The sequence below is a fragment of the Lepidochelys kempii genome, chromosome 5 (genome assembly GCF_965140265.1).
Source record: "Lepidochelys kempii isolate rLepKem1 chromosome 5, rLepKem1.hap2, whole genome shotgun sequence".
Taxonomy (NCBI): domain Eukaryota; kingdom Metazoa; phylum Chordata; order Testudines; family Cheloniidae; genus Lepidochelys; species Lepidochelys kempii.
In genome coordinates this window covers 20,325,489-20,341,818 of record NC_133260.1, presented here as the reverse complement: position 1 = coordinate 20,341,818, position 16,330 = coordinate 20,325,489, and positions in this window count along the sequence as shown.

The window sequence follows — 16,330 nt, the reverse complement described above, 5'->3', positions numbered from 1 at the left end:
TTCCCAATGACTAACAAACCTTCTGTTTTCCAACCTGGCGGAGAGTCACTGCTGATTATAGAGTTGGGTGCATGGCCCCTTTGGTGGGCATGTAAGGCTTCCCCAGGTGTCCCATTCAGGTGGACTTATTGCAGGGAGCTCACAGTGTGAACAGGAGTTCTGAACATTCCAAGATCAGCCCCAACAGGTACTGAAGCCAAGGAGGCTTGCCCTAATGAGAGTGTGCCCTAAGGGGAGACACACTGCAATAGGGTCCTATCTGACTTCATTCAGAGTGGTTCCAGAGCACCAAGGCTGTGACTCCAAGCAATATGTCACAGAATTAAGGAAACTCAGTCAAATCTGTGACTTTGGTGAGCTGACAAATTCTCTGGTCAGAGGTAGAATCATTGATGGCATGAAAGACAATGTGTTAAGAGACAGATTACTCTATGAAGGATGCTTAACTTTAAAAAAGCTCTCCAAATATGTCGGGCAGCAGAAACTGTGAAAGCACAAGCCAAAAGGCTGAGTTCACTAGAGTGGTTATCAACTTATCTTGAGAAGGTTCGCAGAGGTCTTCCAGGGAGTAAATCAACTCATCTAGATATTTGCCTAGTTTTACAACAGGCTAAATAAAAAGCACTAGCGAAGTCAATACAGACTAAAATTTCATACAGACAAAACAAGAAAGCAATTTTTCCGTAGTAGTGTGCTGTGACACTTTGTATTTTTATATCTGATTTTGTAAGCAAGTAGTTTTTAGGTGGGATGAAACTTGGGGTACACATGACAAATCAGACTCCTGAAAGGGGTAGTGTAGTCTGGAAAGGTTGAGAACCACAGCTCTAGAAGGAATTATCCTTGTATTATTTATAAAAGAATATAGGTAGAATAGGTCGAATCAAAGAATGAAACCCCTCACTGTGAAAAGCACTGAGTACACATGGTAATGTGGGAGGTGTGGATCATAGCATGGTCCCAAACCATGTGTTACCTTCAGGAAACTCTGTCATAAACATGGGGGAAATAATCATTTTGCAAAATGCTGTACATCCCAAATGCAGAAAAGTCAAGTGTATTCAGTTAAAGACAATCTGGTTAAGGAGTTTTTCATAATTGTACTGGGATCTAGCAAGTCTGATGATAGGGACTGAATACTGCCTATGCCAGTGAATGGAACAATTTTTTTCACTGAAACTGGGCATAGGAGCTCAGGTTAATATTCTGTCTGAACAAGATTATGAGATTATAAAACCAAAACTGGGACCAACAAAAATAAAAGTAACTGATTATTCTGAAACAAATATACCAGTGAAGGTGGGGTGCATTGCTAGCATCAACCATATAAACACTATGTACAGGCTCCCTTTCATTGTAGTGCCAAAGGAGGTGACATCAATTTTAGGCCTGACTGAATGTGAGAAATTCAATCTGGTGCTCTCCCTACAAGATCATACTGAACCTGGCTATTAGACACTGCGATGGGGCGTACTCGTCCACACTGGACAGGGAAGGATTAACCCTACTGTGATATTGCACCCCATAATGCTTTATAGAAATATGCTTACGAATGCAAATATGACATAACTGAAATATGTTTAACGCTAGATATGCCATGTAGCATATCTTTGCAAAGGTTAGGAACTACTCAATATATTCATCCTATTTATATGCATGTATCATTTTTATATCTGAAGTTATGAGCGTTGGCTCTATGCTTATGTTTAAAGTGTTTGCTGTAGGAAGCTGTCATAAATATAAAGGGAAGTGTAAACCCCTTTAAAATCCCTCCTGGCCAGAGGAAAAATCCTCTCACCTGTAAAGGGTTAAGAAGCTAAAGGTAACCTCGCTGGCACCTGACCAAAATGACCAATGAGGAGACAAGATACTTTCAAAAGCTGGGAGGAGGGAGAGAAACAAAGGGTCTGTGTCTGTCGGTATGCTGCTTTTGCCGAGGATAGACCAGGAATGGAGTCTTAGAACTTTAGTAAGTAATCTAGGTAGGTATGTGTTAGATTATGATTTCTGTAAATGGCTGAGAAATTAAGCTGTGCTGAATAGAATGGATATTTCTGTCTGTGTGTCTTTTTTGTAACTTAAGGTTTTCCCTAGAGGGATTCTCTATGTTTTGAATCTAATTACCCTGTAAGGTATCTACCATCTTGATTTTACAGGGGTGATTTCTTTACTCCTATTTACTTCTATGTCTATTAAAAGTCTTCTTGTAAGAAAACTGAATGCTTTTTCATTGTTCTCAGATCCAAGGGTTTGGGTCTGTGGTCACCTATGCAAATTGGTGAGGATTTTTACCAAACCTTTCCCAGGGAAGTGGGGTGCAAGGGTTGGGAGGATTTTGGGGGGAAAGACGTGTCCAAACTACATTTCCCAGTAAACCCAGTTAGAGTTTGGTGGTGGCAGTGGCTATTCCAAGGACAAAGGATAAAATTAATTTGTACCTTGGGGAAGTTTTAACCTAAGCTGGTAAAAGTAAGCTTAGGAGGTTTTCATGCAGGTCCCCACATCTGTACCCTAGAGTTCAGAGTGGGGGAGGAACCTTGACATGGTGGCAGAGTGGTGGGATTAACCTAAAATTATTTTGAGATCAATTTGAGATTTTTTGAACTAGAAATACAGATTTTAAAAAGGAATTTTTTTTTCCTTTGGGGCTGCTGGAAAGGAGGTCCAGAGAGCAGCTGAAACTGAAAGCAGCTTGTTTTTTCTCTGCTTTGGGGCCAGAGGAGAGAGAAAAGGGGATTATCTTTGTGAATTGCAGGTTTTCTTTGCCTGGAGGCAGGGTACTTAACTTCCTGCAGGGATATTCACAGTCTTGGTAAACCAGAAGTTTTTTTTTTTTTTTTTAAGTAAATAGGGGGGGTGTTCTACACATTTGCCTGGAGACAAAAGTGGCACGGGCTTTTTTTTTTAGGATTTTGATTTTTTTACAAGGAGCACAAGTTTGAAAAGGAATTTTTTGTCCTTTGGGCTGCTGGTAAGCAGGTTTCCAAGTAGTTGGAGGTTTTTTGCTTTGATTTGGGGCCAGAGGAGAGACAAGGGAATTGTCTTTTTCTGTAGGCTGACAATCACTATCAGAGAATAGGTATTCTATTCCAGCACAGCAAAATTTTACAGCCAAGTTTTGTTTGTTTATTTCTAAACCTCAGGTGTAAAGTTAGTTAAAAACAGAGAGGTTAGGATGACAAAATCCACGGCTCGACAAAACCTGGAATTAGCCAGATTTCAGGCTGAGGAAAAACAAAGGGAACATGAAAGACAGATAGAACTCATGCAGCTGAGGAAGGAGGAGAAGGAAAAAGAGAGGAAGCATGTGGAGGAGGAGAGGGAAAAAGAGAGGAAGCATGGAGATGGAGAAGGTAAAGGTTCAGCAGAATATACCAACAAACCCTAGCAATCCTTCTCCAGGTACCACTCCCCATCCCAGAAAGTTCCCCACCTATAAGGCAGGCGATGATACTGAGGCCTTCTTAGAAAACTTCGAAAGGGCCTGCCTTGGGTACAACATCTCTACTGACCAATACATGGTAGAGCTGAGGCCGCAGCTCAGTGGACCCTTAGCTGAGGTGGCAGCTGAAATGCCTAAAGAACACATGAACAAGTATGAACTGTTTAAATCCAAGGCGAGAGTCAGAATGGGGACAACGCCCGAGCAGTCTCGTCGGAGGTTCAGAGCCCTAAGGTGGAAACCAGACGTGTCATTTACCCGACATGCCTACCACATTGTGAAACATTGGGATGCCTGGATATCAGGAGCAAGTGTTGAATCTCCAGTAAATTTGCCCTTCCTAATGCAAATGGAACAATTCTTAGAGGGTGTTCCTGAGGAAATAGAAAGATACATCCTAGATGGGAAGCCCAAAACTATAATTGAGGCAGGAGAGATTGGAGCCAGATGGGTGGAGGTGACAGAGAAGAAGAAAACTGGTCGCAGTTGGAGCGGAGACCAGAAGGGACAACCCCAGACCACACCCTATTACCGGGGGCCGCCCAAAGCCCCACCTACCTCCCAAAGAACCCTCCAGACCCTTATCGTCCCACCACTCCGTTCTCCAGCAACCCACCTCGCCCCAGTGACCCGACAGCTGGACGATGTTTTAAATGTAACGAGCTGGGGCATGTAAAGGCCAACTGCCCCAAGAACCCCAACAGATTACAGTTCATTGCACCAGAATCACACCAGAGGTCCGCAGGCCCAGATACCTCCCAGATACCCTTGGAGCGGAGGGAAACTATGAGTGTGGGCGGGAAGAAGATCATCGCGTGGAGGGACACCGGAGCACAAGTGTCAGCTATCCATGCTTCCTTAGTGGACCCCAATTTAATCAACCCAGAGATCCACGTGACGATTCAACCCTTCAAGTTCAACTCTTTCAATTTGCCTACAGCCAAGTTGCCTGTCCAGTACCAGGGCTGGTCAGGAACATGGACTTTTGCAGCCTATGATGATTATCCCATCCCCATGCTGTTGGGGGAAGACTTGGCCAATCATGTGAAGCGGGCCAAGAGGGTGGGAATGGTCACCCATAGCCAGGCTAAACAAGCCGTGAGGCCTAGCTCTGTTCCGGAAACTTCTATCAGGACCCAGTCAGAGGTGATGGACCCGGACCCCAGGCCAATGTCTGCAACAGCAGTAGTGGATTCAGTCCCAGAGACCCAGATGGAACCAGTCCCAGAACCGGAACCAGCGGAACAACCAGCACCAGACCATTTGCCAGCACTGAATCCAGTACTTGCAACCTCAACACCAGAGGGCCCCACCGAACCTGAACTGGCAGCAGCCCATAACCCTACACAAGAGGCTCAGCTGGAGCCTGAACCCCAATATAGTGTCCCAGTGGAGAGCGGTTCACAGTCAACAGAAACAGCCCCATCCCCTACATCACTTCCACAGGGACCAAGCATAGGTCCACAATCCAATGAGGAACTGATGTCTCCAGCATCAAGGGAACAGTTCCAGACCAAACAGGAAGCAGATGAAAGCCTCCAGAGAGCTTGGACGGCGGCACGGAGCAACCCACCGCCTCTCAGCTCTTCTAATCGATCCAGGTTTGTTGTAGAAAGAGGACTTTTATACAAGGAAACTCTTTCTGGTGGACACCAGGAAGACTGGCATCCTCAGAGACAGTTGGTAGTTCCAACTAAATACCGGGCCAAGCTCTTGAGCTTAGCCCATGATCACCCTAATGGCCATGCTGGGGTGAACAGGACCAAAGACCGTTTGGGGGGGTCATTCCACTGGGAGGGAATGGGCAAGGATGTTTCTACCTATGTCCAGTCTTGTGAAGTATGCCAAAGAGTGGGAAAACCCCAAGACCAGGTCAAAGCCCCTCTCCAGCCACTCCCCATCATTGAAGTTCCATTTCAGCGAGTAGCTGTGGATATTCTGGGTCCTTTTCCGAAAAAGATACCCAGAGGAAAGCAGTACATACTGACTTTCATGGATTTTGCCACCCGATGGCTGGAAGCAGTAGCTCTAAGCAACACCAGGGCTAAAAGTGCAGTTAAGCCTGCAGTTTTTGGGGACGTGGGCCTGTGTTTGTAGTAGGCTAGTGTGTCTGGCTCAACAAGGCAAGGTACTGAAGTCCCAAGCTGCCAAGGAAAATGGGCTCAGAGGTAGTCCCAGCACATCAGGTGGCAGTCCCAAGGGGGTTTCTGTGACCCAACCCGTCACACCTACATTGTGGGCTGAGGCAACCATACCCCCTCAACTCTACTGCACATACTCCAAATGCACTAATATAAAAGGGAGCCACTCTGCTCAGTTGCTGTTGACCGCCAGAGAGGAAGGATGTATGCCGCTGGCTCCAGCCAAGGATCAGCCAAAGCCCGAGGCTATGGAAGGCAGAGACACTGCGTCCCAGGCAGACACCAGGGTACCCAGGGAGGCCCTGCAGAGTCCATAGTCGCCGGGGAAAGTGCAGACCGGGGAACCTGGAGACAGCAGAGATGCCCAGACCACTGTAGCGGGAACTGTGGTAGGAAGCCTCCCAGGGGAATTAGATAGTGGCCCAGTTAGTGAAATGAAATATTGAGTCAATGTGTTTCAGTCAGAATCCCCCAGATGACTAAGTGGCATGTGCTCCTGAGTCTATCTGGGCTGTGGGCTAGGTTCTGGGGGAGAGGGAGGGCCCAGACCCCTCTACATGGGCCGCCACCCCCCATTTGTCCGTGGCGGCCCCCTTCCCGATTTAGGCCACTGGGCCTCACTACCCTGCTACCAGGGATGAATTTACTGACTTTGGCCTTACTGCCCTGCTAAGAGAGGCAAATCTATGGACTCTGGCCATTGAGCCACACTGCCCTGCCTACCCTGCCCTAATGACTTTACCTGCTAGGCCTTACTGCCCTGCCGACTGAGGCAAATCTTTTGACACTGGCCATTAGGCTATACTGTCCAGCTATTGGGGCGAGTATATTGACTCGGGCTAAGGAGGCATAGACGTAGGTTAGTTAGTACACCCCATCCCTACGCCCTAAGAGAGATGGGGTGCACTTGCCCCACACTTTCGGGAAGGCACTCTTTTGGGAATATCATCATCTGTTTCAACTAACAATCAGAGGAGAGATTATGGCTCAATTTGCAAATGAACAATATTTCAGGAAATTGGATGCATCTTCAGGTTTTTGGCAGCTAAAATTAACCAAAGAAAGTTCAAAACGATGCACACTTAACACCCCAGTTAGAAGACGCACATTCTTACATTTACCCTTCGGCATAGGTTCTGCACCAGAAGTGTACCACAAAACCATATATATGAACTAAAAACAAATTAATGGTGTTGACACCTTAATGGATAATATCATCGTCTGGGGCTCAATGAAAGGGGAGCATGATCATAGACTTCAGAAAGTTCTGGATTCAACTAGAGCTGCAAACCTCAAACTAAATAGGGAGAAATGTGTTTTAGGGGGTTACAGAATTTACTTTTGTTGGGGATGTTATTTCCAATGAAGGTGTAAAACCTGATAAGAGGAAGATTTCAGCCACATCCCCACTCAGATTTCCTGGTGCCAGCTGCATGCTGCTCCAGCCACTGCCCCTGCTCCGCCCCTTCCCTGCCCCAGACCCGCCTCTTCCCACCCCTGCTCTGCCCCAGCCCTGCGCCCACTCTCCTGAGCTCTGCTGCAGGGCCGGGCCTGCACTCACCGGCAGCAGGAAGTGCAGCGACCCAGACCCAGCCGCACTGCTGATGAGTGCTGGGAGGTAGTTCCCCCTGTCCCCCAAGCAAGCCCCACCCCCCACCCACAGACCCCCGGCTCCAGCCCCAAGCTGAAGCCGCAGGACAGGGGCACAGGATCCTGGTTGCAAAGTCAGACCCAGTTGCAGGGCAAGGGAGTGAAGGGTCCCAGTTCTAGCCCTGGCTCTAGCCGCAGTCACAGAGGGGAGGCCCACGGTACCCCAGAACAGCTAGGGATGGCCCTGAGAGGCAGCATCCCCAGAAAGCTCTGCCATCTGGGAAACTCACTCTGCAGCAACAACAGAGGAAAATCCACCCCAACCAATTGAGCCCGGGTGGCTGCTGACCTCCGGCCCAGCCCCAGGGCTGGAGTGTTCCAATGGCTCTTGGCACCCAGGGCTGAGTGACAGCCCTCGAGTGGAACCACTCTGTGCTTGGGGTGCCCCTAAGAAGGGCTGGGCAGCTCAGCTCACAGGGAGCCCTGGCTTGCAGAGCCAGGCAGGGAGTCCCCTGCAGCCGGCTCCATGGATGCAGTGGAAGGACTAGAACTGCCGGCTCTGAAATGAGATGTGGCTCTGTGCTTGATGGGATAGGCTGCTAGAATCGGAGAGTTGCCATTTCAAAGCTGTTCTTTCACCACCTGTTTTTGTATGGTGGAGGCAGGTGCAGGTGCCCCACAGACCTAATAGCTACATCCTCCCCCCAGCAGAGTGTGCAGACCAGTCCACCTAGCTCCTGGCAGAGCCAAGGAAAGGAGGCACCTGTCTCTGCACCTGCTGATTCCACCCAGGGCAGGCCGGGGCCGAGCACTGCTAAGCTGCTGCCCAGTTCACTTACGCACATTGGCAAGCAGGGATTGCACCTGGCAGCGTACATCTGCTTGATGTACAATCGGGACGCCATTTGTCCTGATATTCAGGTAAAATTTGATAGTAAAATAGAAAATTAGTCAATTGGGAATGTCCCATTAAACCCGATTGCGCTCTATGTTATCTACTGACAATTTTGGTTTTTCAGGTTGTTTTCAGGTGTAACGCAATTTACAGTAGGGATATGTAGTTTACAGTTCTGAACCACAGTGCATACCATAGGACAAACTACAGTGGGCACATAATAACACGTAAGAAACACAGAGACTGCATGGTTCTTTTCAGTGGCTAGCTCTCTAGCTAACGGTCTTCAGCCAAAAACCCCACCCAAAATGGCAACGGCAAGGGAGGAGCCAACTACCAAAAAAGACAGTGCAGTGCAGATACAGGACAGAATGCGAAACCACTTACACCTGGATTCGGAAATCCTACAAGTGTGATTCAAAAACCTTTTGTAAAGCATGCAGGAAGGAATTTAGCATTTGCCATGGTAGTGAGTCTGATGTTAAGCATCATGCTGATTCAAAAAATCAAGAACAAAACACCAAGAGCAATACCCTGGTCTCATTTTTTTCAGCAGGCCAAATGAAACCTTCAATGACAAGATTATCGCCGCTGACCTAACTCAAGTTTACCATACAGTAGTCCATCAACACTCCTATTGCTCATGTGATTGTGAACTTAAACTGGCGCCTATCTTGTATCCAGATTCAACGACTGCGAAGCACGTCAGCTGTGGCCAGACTAAAGCGGAGGCATTGATCAAAAATGTCACCGCTCTCAACAGAATTTTCAAAAGACCTCAGCAAGCCAGACGGTACCTATTTCTCAGTTGCCACAGAAGCATCTAACAAGGGCAATGTGAAAACTTTCCCCTTATCACTGAGATACTGGACACCCGAACATGGGGTCCAAGATAAACAGTTAGACTTCTATGAGCAAAGCGAAGAGACTGTAGAGGCAATAAGCAACACATTACTTGAAAAACTTGCGAGACACAAACTAGACCTGAACAAAGTGTCTTCCTGCTGTGCTGATAATGCAAACGTGAATTATGGAAAGTGACAATCAGTGTACCAGAATTTAAAAAAACAAAACGAAAATACCTTGCCTGCAAATTGCCCTGCCCATGTGCACAATGCCGTGAAACATGCTAGCAGTACCCTACAAGTTGACATAGAGACTCTGGTGATTAAGACATTCAATCATTTCAGAAGTTCTGCTAAGAGAGTAGCAGCATTGAAGGATATGCTTAAGTCCCTCATTATGCTGCAGTCTGAGCACATCTAAGCATGACTCCCCCTGCAGCCAATACAAAACTGCATTCCATGTCCTCGCCAAGTTCCCCCATCACATTCCTCGCATATTCTCAGTCTCTCACAGTACCCCGTGCATGCCACCCCTAGGGACCAAATGAAAGCTGGAGTTTCACACAGCTGTGAGAGCTGTAACCAAGAGACTGTTTCTCATTGCCTTGTCCCCTGTTTGACAAAAAAAAAATTGTGCTTTGTTCTGTTATTAAACTTTAGTCTTTGAATTAAAATGAGTCTTTTGTGTGGTGCTAATATTCAAACACAGAGGCCTGAGGCAGAAATATTTGCTCAGTGCAATTAAAGTTGCAGAAGCAAGTACTACAGGGGTTATTCAAGGTGGCAAGTAAACACTGCCTGGCTAAATGCATCACATAAAGACACATTACTGGGAATCATTTTCAAAATGCTCCTTCAAAGCCTCCCTAATTCGAATACCTCCCACTTTGCCCCTCTAATTGCCTGGTATCTGGCTGCTCTAAATCAGTAGCCAGCTGATCTACCTCAGCACTCCACCCACCCCTGCATTTCCCAGCATTTCCCCCAATGTTATACAGAGCACAGCCAGCTGCAATGACCATCGAAATATTTTCCTCATTAAGGTCTAACCTGCCAAAAAGGCAGCACTAGTTATCTTTTAATCAGCCAAAGGCACATTCAACGGTCATTCAGCACCCACTGAGCCTGTTTTTGAAACACTCCTTGCTGCTGTCTAGGTTCCCAGAGTAAGGCTTCGTGAGCCACAGGAGCAAGGGGCAGGTGGGGTCTCCCAGGATCACTAGGGGCATTTCCATATCTCTCATTTGAATCATCTGGTCTGGAATGAAAGTCCTAGCATGCAACTTTCTGTACAGTCCAGTGTTTCTGAAGATGCGCACATCATGCACCTTCCCTGACCACAACATATTAATGTCAGTGAAATGGCCCCAGTGATCCACCAGTGGCTGCAAAACCATGGAGAACTGGTTGATGTACTCTGCTGCAAGATGGTCTGGGGCCAAAATTGGGATATGCATTCCATCTATTACCCCACCGCAGTTAGGGACTCCCATGATTGTCAATGAAACTTATGTCGACTTAACTCTGTAGTGCAGACATGGCCTAAGTCAGTGATAGCCAGCATGAAGGGAATCTTCTCCAGACATGGAATTCCAGATGAAGTCTTTAATGATAATGGGCCGCCATTTTCCAGGGCAGATTTTAGGCAATTTGCCATAGCTTGGAATTTTCATCACAAAACATCAAGTCCAAATTACCCCTAATCAAATGGACTTATGGAAAGGTCTGTACAGACAGTAAAGTACCTTATGAAAAAGACTTTTGATAGTGGGGGTGATTTGTATAAAGCATTACTGGTTTACTGAAGTACACCCCTGCAGAATGACTTTTCTCCAGCTTAGCTGTTAATGAGAAGGATCAGGTCTAATTTACCAATTACTGATAACTTGCTGAAGTCTCACAACAACGAGATCATATGGAAGATGAAAGAAAATCAGAAGTGGAAGCAAAAATATTATTTTGACTAAAAGGCCTGTGATCTCCCATCTCTTAACCTAGGTGATAGAGAGTGCATGAGGAATCACTCCTCTAATACTTGAGGCCAAAGGGATACCATTAAAGAACAGCTGCATGCAACGTCTTATGTAGCTAGGCAGGTGTGGGGGACATATTTTGATGTCACTGAAGGGATTTACTAGTGATCTTAGAAAGTTCCAACACATTGACAGTAGATGTGGACTCTGGCATTTCCCATCTCATTGATCCTTTATCAACACACAACGGAGAAACTGTCAAGGAACTAAAGAACAACTCAGACGCTAGTGAAAGGCTGATACTGAGAAGATCAGTGTGAGAGATTAAATGGCTTGAAAGATTTATAGAGACTTGCTAACCTGCCTGGAGAAGGGGTATTTGAGGAAAGTGAGTGGTAAAGACTCACTCGAAAGTGATGTGCTGGTAACCTCTCCTCTCTAGGTAGTTGACACATTGGGTTTATGGAAATGTATTACATGGTGTCAAGGTTCCTCCCCCACTCTGAACTCTAGGGTACAGATGTGGAGACCTGCATGAAAAACCTCCTAAGCTTATCTTTACCAGCTTAGGTCAAAACTTCCCCAAGGTACAAAATATTACACCCGTTGTCCTTGGACTGGCCGCTACCACCACCAAACTAATACTGGTTACTGGGGAAGAGCTGTTTGGACGCGTCCTTCCCTCCAAAATACTTCCCAAAACCTTGCACCCCACTTCCTGGACAAGGTTTGGTAAAAAGCCTCACCAATTTGCCTAGGTGACTACAGACCCAGACCCTTGGATCTTAAGAACAATGAACAATCCTCCCAACACTTGCACCCCCCCTTTCCTGGGAAATGTTGGATAAAAAGCCTCACCAATTTGCATAGGTGACCACAGACCCAAACCCTTGGATCTGAGAACAATGAAAAAGCATTCAGTGTTTTACAAGAAGACTTTTAATAAAAAATAGAAATAAAGAAATCCCCCCTGTAAAATCAGGATGGTAGATATCTTACAGGGTAATTAGATTCAAAAACATAGAGAACCCCTCTAGGCAAAACCTTAAGTTACAAAAAAGATACACAGACAGAAATAGTTATTCTGAAACTATTCAGAAATAGTTATACTCAGCACAATTCTTTTCTCAGCCATTTAAAGAAATCATAATCTAACACATACCTAGCTAGATTACTTACTAAAAGTTCTAAGACTCCATTCCTGTTCTGTCCCTGGCAAGAGCAGCATACAGACAGACACAGACCCTTTGTTTCTCTCCCTCCTCCCAGCTTTTGAAAGTATCTTGTCTCCTCATTGGTCATTTTGGTCAGGTGCCAGCGAGGTTACCTTTAGCTTCTTAACCCTTTACAGGTGAGAGGAGCTTTCCCCTGGCCAGGAGGGATTTCAAAGGGGTTTACCCTTCCCTTTATATTTATGACACATGGGTTGAGAATATGCATTTGTTACTAGATAGTTAGTTGTTTATATATATGTATATGAGTTAATTTGTTTTTCTTTACGAGGAAAGATGTAGAGATATGTTTGTAGAAGATAATAATTCAGAGATGCTCCCTCTTAAGGGACAGTATTATGAACATAGGAATTTGGAGATCTGCCCTGTAGGAGGGAGTTGGGAACACCAGGAATGCTGGAACAATTTGCACAGTGGGGGTGCTGAGAGCCATTGAACCAAACTGTAAACCCTGTATATGATGGAAACCACATCAAGCCAGAGGGTGCGGCAGGGCCGGATTAAGACCTTTAGAAACCCTAAGCACTGAAAAGATTATGGTGCCCCCCCCCATATGTAATTCAAAATAAAAACAATACTATACCATAATATGAAATTTTATTGTTCGAAATGACACAAAACTTACATGTTTGCTGAAACTAAAATAGCTTCTTTTTAGATTTTCTGATTGCAAAATTCTGGATAAGTTCATTGAAGCTGACTCAACGAAGTATGTCTGTTTCCATACACAATAGGGAAAGTGAATCAAGTCTGTCCTGACACATTGTTGTTCTCTGAGGGTTTTTTATTCTTTTCAGGTGAGAAAAAGAGAATTCTGCGGAGCAGTTAGTAATCATCAATGTTAGAAAAATATGTAGTGCGAGCTCTATATTTGGAAATACACATTGTATATCGTCTTTCAGTATTTTGTCATGAAAATCAATGTGACTGAATTTCATTTCTCCTGTTTCATTAAACTTTGCGTGCATATAACAGTGGAACTGCCGTACTTCTCCACAGAGATTCATGTTCAGGTCAACAGGGTATGACACAACTAGCTTTTGGGAACCTTGTAATATTATTCGTCAGATAAGTCCATATCGTTTAGAAAAGAAAATCTACTTGATACTTCTTTGTACATTTCACCTCTCCTCTTCATATGAGTTTCAAGTGTATCAATTATAGCGTAGTAAGTAGATACAAGAAATCTCTAGGATTCAACGCTGTTTGTGTTGCACTGCTATCATTTGCTTGTTTTTTCCTGATTCACTTGCGGGACTGGGCTTCTTTGTAGTTAGTATCAGGCAAGATATCTTTTGATATGTCTTCAAATCTTTCGAAATCATTCCTCAAAGTGTGTAAGAGGTCTGCTAATGATTGACAGAGGTCTGCACACGTTTTCAAATACAATTTTTTTTCTTGAAGAGCTTGATTAGTGTGGTAAAAGTGTTGTAAAATTTCATTCCACATGGTCAACATGAATACAAACTCTAGTTCTTGCATCTTGTTTGCAATGTTTTCTGCCTCTCATATAGTTTCTCCCTTTTGTGATTGGACTTCAGCTATACTTTCTAATGCATCCACAATCTTTGAGTAGGACTCCAGAATTGCACTTGTTGCCACTGCATGTGCCTCCCAGTGAGTATTAGAAAGAGATTTCAACACACAATCATTGCCCAAATATGTTTTAAGAACTTCCCATCGGTGTGTTTAGGCTGAGAAAATGTATAAAGTAACTGGACGGTTGAGAAAAAACTTCCTACCACCGGACAACAATCAACAGCATGGTGGCCAATAAGATTGAGAGAGTGTGCAGCACATGGAATGAATATGGCATATTTGTTCTATTCTAAAAGCTTCTTCTGCATTCCTTGATAACGCCCTGACATGTTGGCAGCGTTGTCATAAGACTGACCTCTGCACTTTGAGAAATCTATTTTACAAACTTGGCACAGATAATGCAGTACTTGATTTGCCACTTCTTCACCAGTGTGGCTTTTCAAATTGAGGAATGTTATAAATCGTTCAACTGGTTTTCCATCTGTGGGAGACACATATCTTAGTACAATACTCAATTAATCAATATATGAAAGATCAGGTGTAGAGTCGACAGATAAACTGAAGTACCCAGCAGTACTTATTTCATCCACAATAGCTGAACGAACTTTGTCACCCATTAGACCAATGAGTTCACATATTGTCTTGGATAAGTACAATGGGTTACTTTTGCCAGCGTTCCCATATTTTGAGATATAGCCTGCTAAAAATGGGTGAAACTGAGCCACAAGGTCCAACAATCCCAAGAAATTTCCATTCTGCAATGATCCAAGTGTGTCATTTGATCCCCGGAAAGGCAGACCACGTTCAGCTAATGTTTGAATAACAGCTATAACATGCTGCAAGACATGTTGCCAGTATTCACGCTCCCCTTTAATTTGTTCTTCCAATTTTTGTGTCAATCCAAAGCCCTGTCTTCAATTTAAATATGTCAACATTGAATCTCTGTGAGTAGTGCTATTTTCATGTTGTTCAATTAAAACAGTATTCCGCCAGTCACTAAATCCATCTGCAGCAAACCGGGATGTTGAAGGTTTATATGCAAAAAGTTTGCAAACAAAACAGTACACAGACCCTGTTGATGGTGAATACAGTAGCCATTCTCGAGTGTATTTCTCACCATTCACTTTCATGCCGAAAAATATTTTTTGTGGACAATATCTTGTTTATTTGCCATTGGTAAAAATCCGACATGATTTCTCCAATGGCCCAGTGTGGTGTTGACAGTCATTTGGTCCACGATCTATCCGGTAAGCTACATCATCGGTACTGAAATTAACCCACATACCAGGATCTTTTCTCCTATTATTTACAGCATGAGCAGGTTCAATCTCTGACACATCCACACCTTCTAGAACAATGTCTGTTTTACCACCAGGAGTAGGATGATCAGTTACAGTCTCTGACACATCCACATGTTCTGGAATGGTGTTTGTTTCACCAATAAAAGAAGGGTCAGTCTCTCAAACACCTACAGGTTTTGGAACAATGTCTGTGCTACTGAGAGAAGATGTTGCTTCTGATGGATTCACTTTGAAAAATTATGTCAGCTTTGGAAGATTTTGGAAAATTTCACTAGTTTTTTGTTTCTTTTCTTCCGCCAGTTTACGTTTCTGTGCTCCACTCGGTTACATTTCATCCTGCCCCTTAACTCAGTTATCTGAACTTAAAAAAAAAAAAATTACACAACGTACACTATTTTTATGTACATATATATTATATATATAAGAAAGAAAAAAAACAAATCAAGTACGTATAACTCAGAAGAATATATCAATAATAAAACATAAATTTATTGCAATACATGACAGGATCTGATTTCCTTGCATTATTTCAATCTACGTTAGTAGGATGCCTCCCTGGTTTAGGTGGGTGGGGATAAGTAATAAAAAGAGAACAGAAAAATGGGGGAAGAGTGTGTAGTGGAGTGTAAGGAAGTCTAACAAAGTTCTGATTTTTCCCATGATGACTACTTTGATGCTTTTTTTGAAATATCAAATATCAAATTCTTTCTTTCCCCCTGCTTTGCTGGTGCCCTCAGTACGTGCTTAGTCTGCCTATTGGGTAATCCAGCCCGGGGTGCGGCCTCACCCCTAGTTCTAGCACCTATGAGGAACACCGCTGGCTGTGTGCAGCTGTTCACCAAAGATGCTCTCCAGTTCATTTTATTCCTTTTTCATTCACTCATTTGTTATTTAATGAACCCCAGGATTATTAAGGTAGTCAGATATGCTTTCATGGACCACTACTACTATTTTAATTACAGGTGGTATAATTATTCATTATACGGACAAAGGCACTGTAGAGCCCCTGCTCTAGCAAGGTGGTAGGACATCTGCCCCATTATCCTGGCTAATGAATTACAAAAGGACAACACCACAATGAGGCACTATAGTTCCAGCTCCACTGATCAACTTCTTCCCTTCCAAGACTTCATCATTTTATTGATAACAGATTTACAAATCACAACTTTGCTTTAGAGTGGGCACCACTTCTATTTTAGTGACATCACATTGTAAAGGTGCTTGTCTCCATCCTATTTAAGGTTTCAGAGTAACAGCCGTGTTAGTCTGTATTCGCAAAAAGAAAAGGAGTACGTGTGGCACCTTAGAGACTAACCAATTTATTTGAGCATGAGCTTCGATGAAGTGAGCTGTAGCTCACGAAAGCTTATGC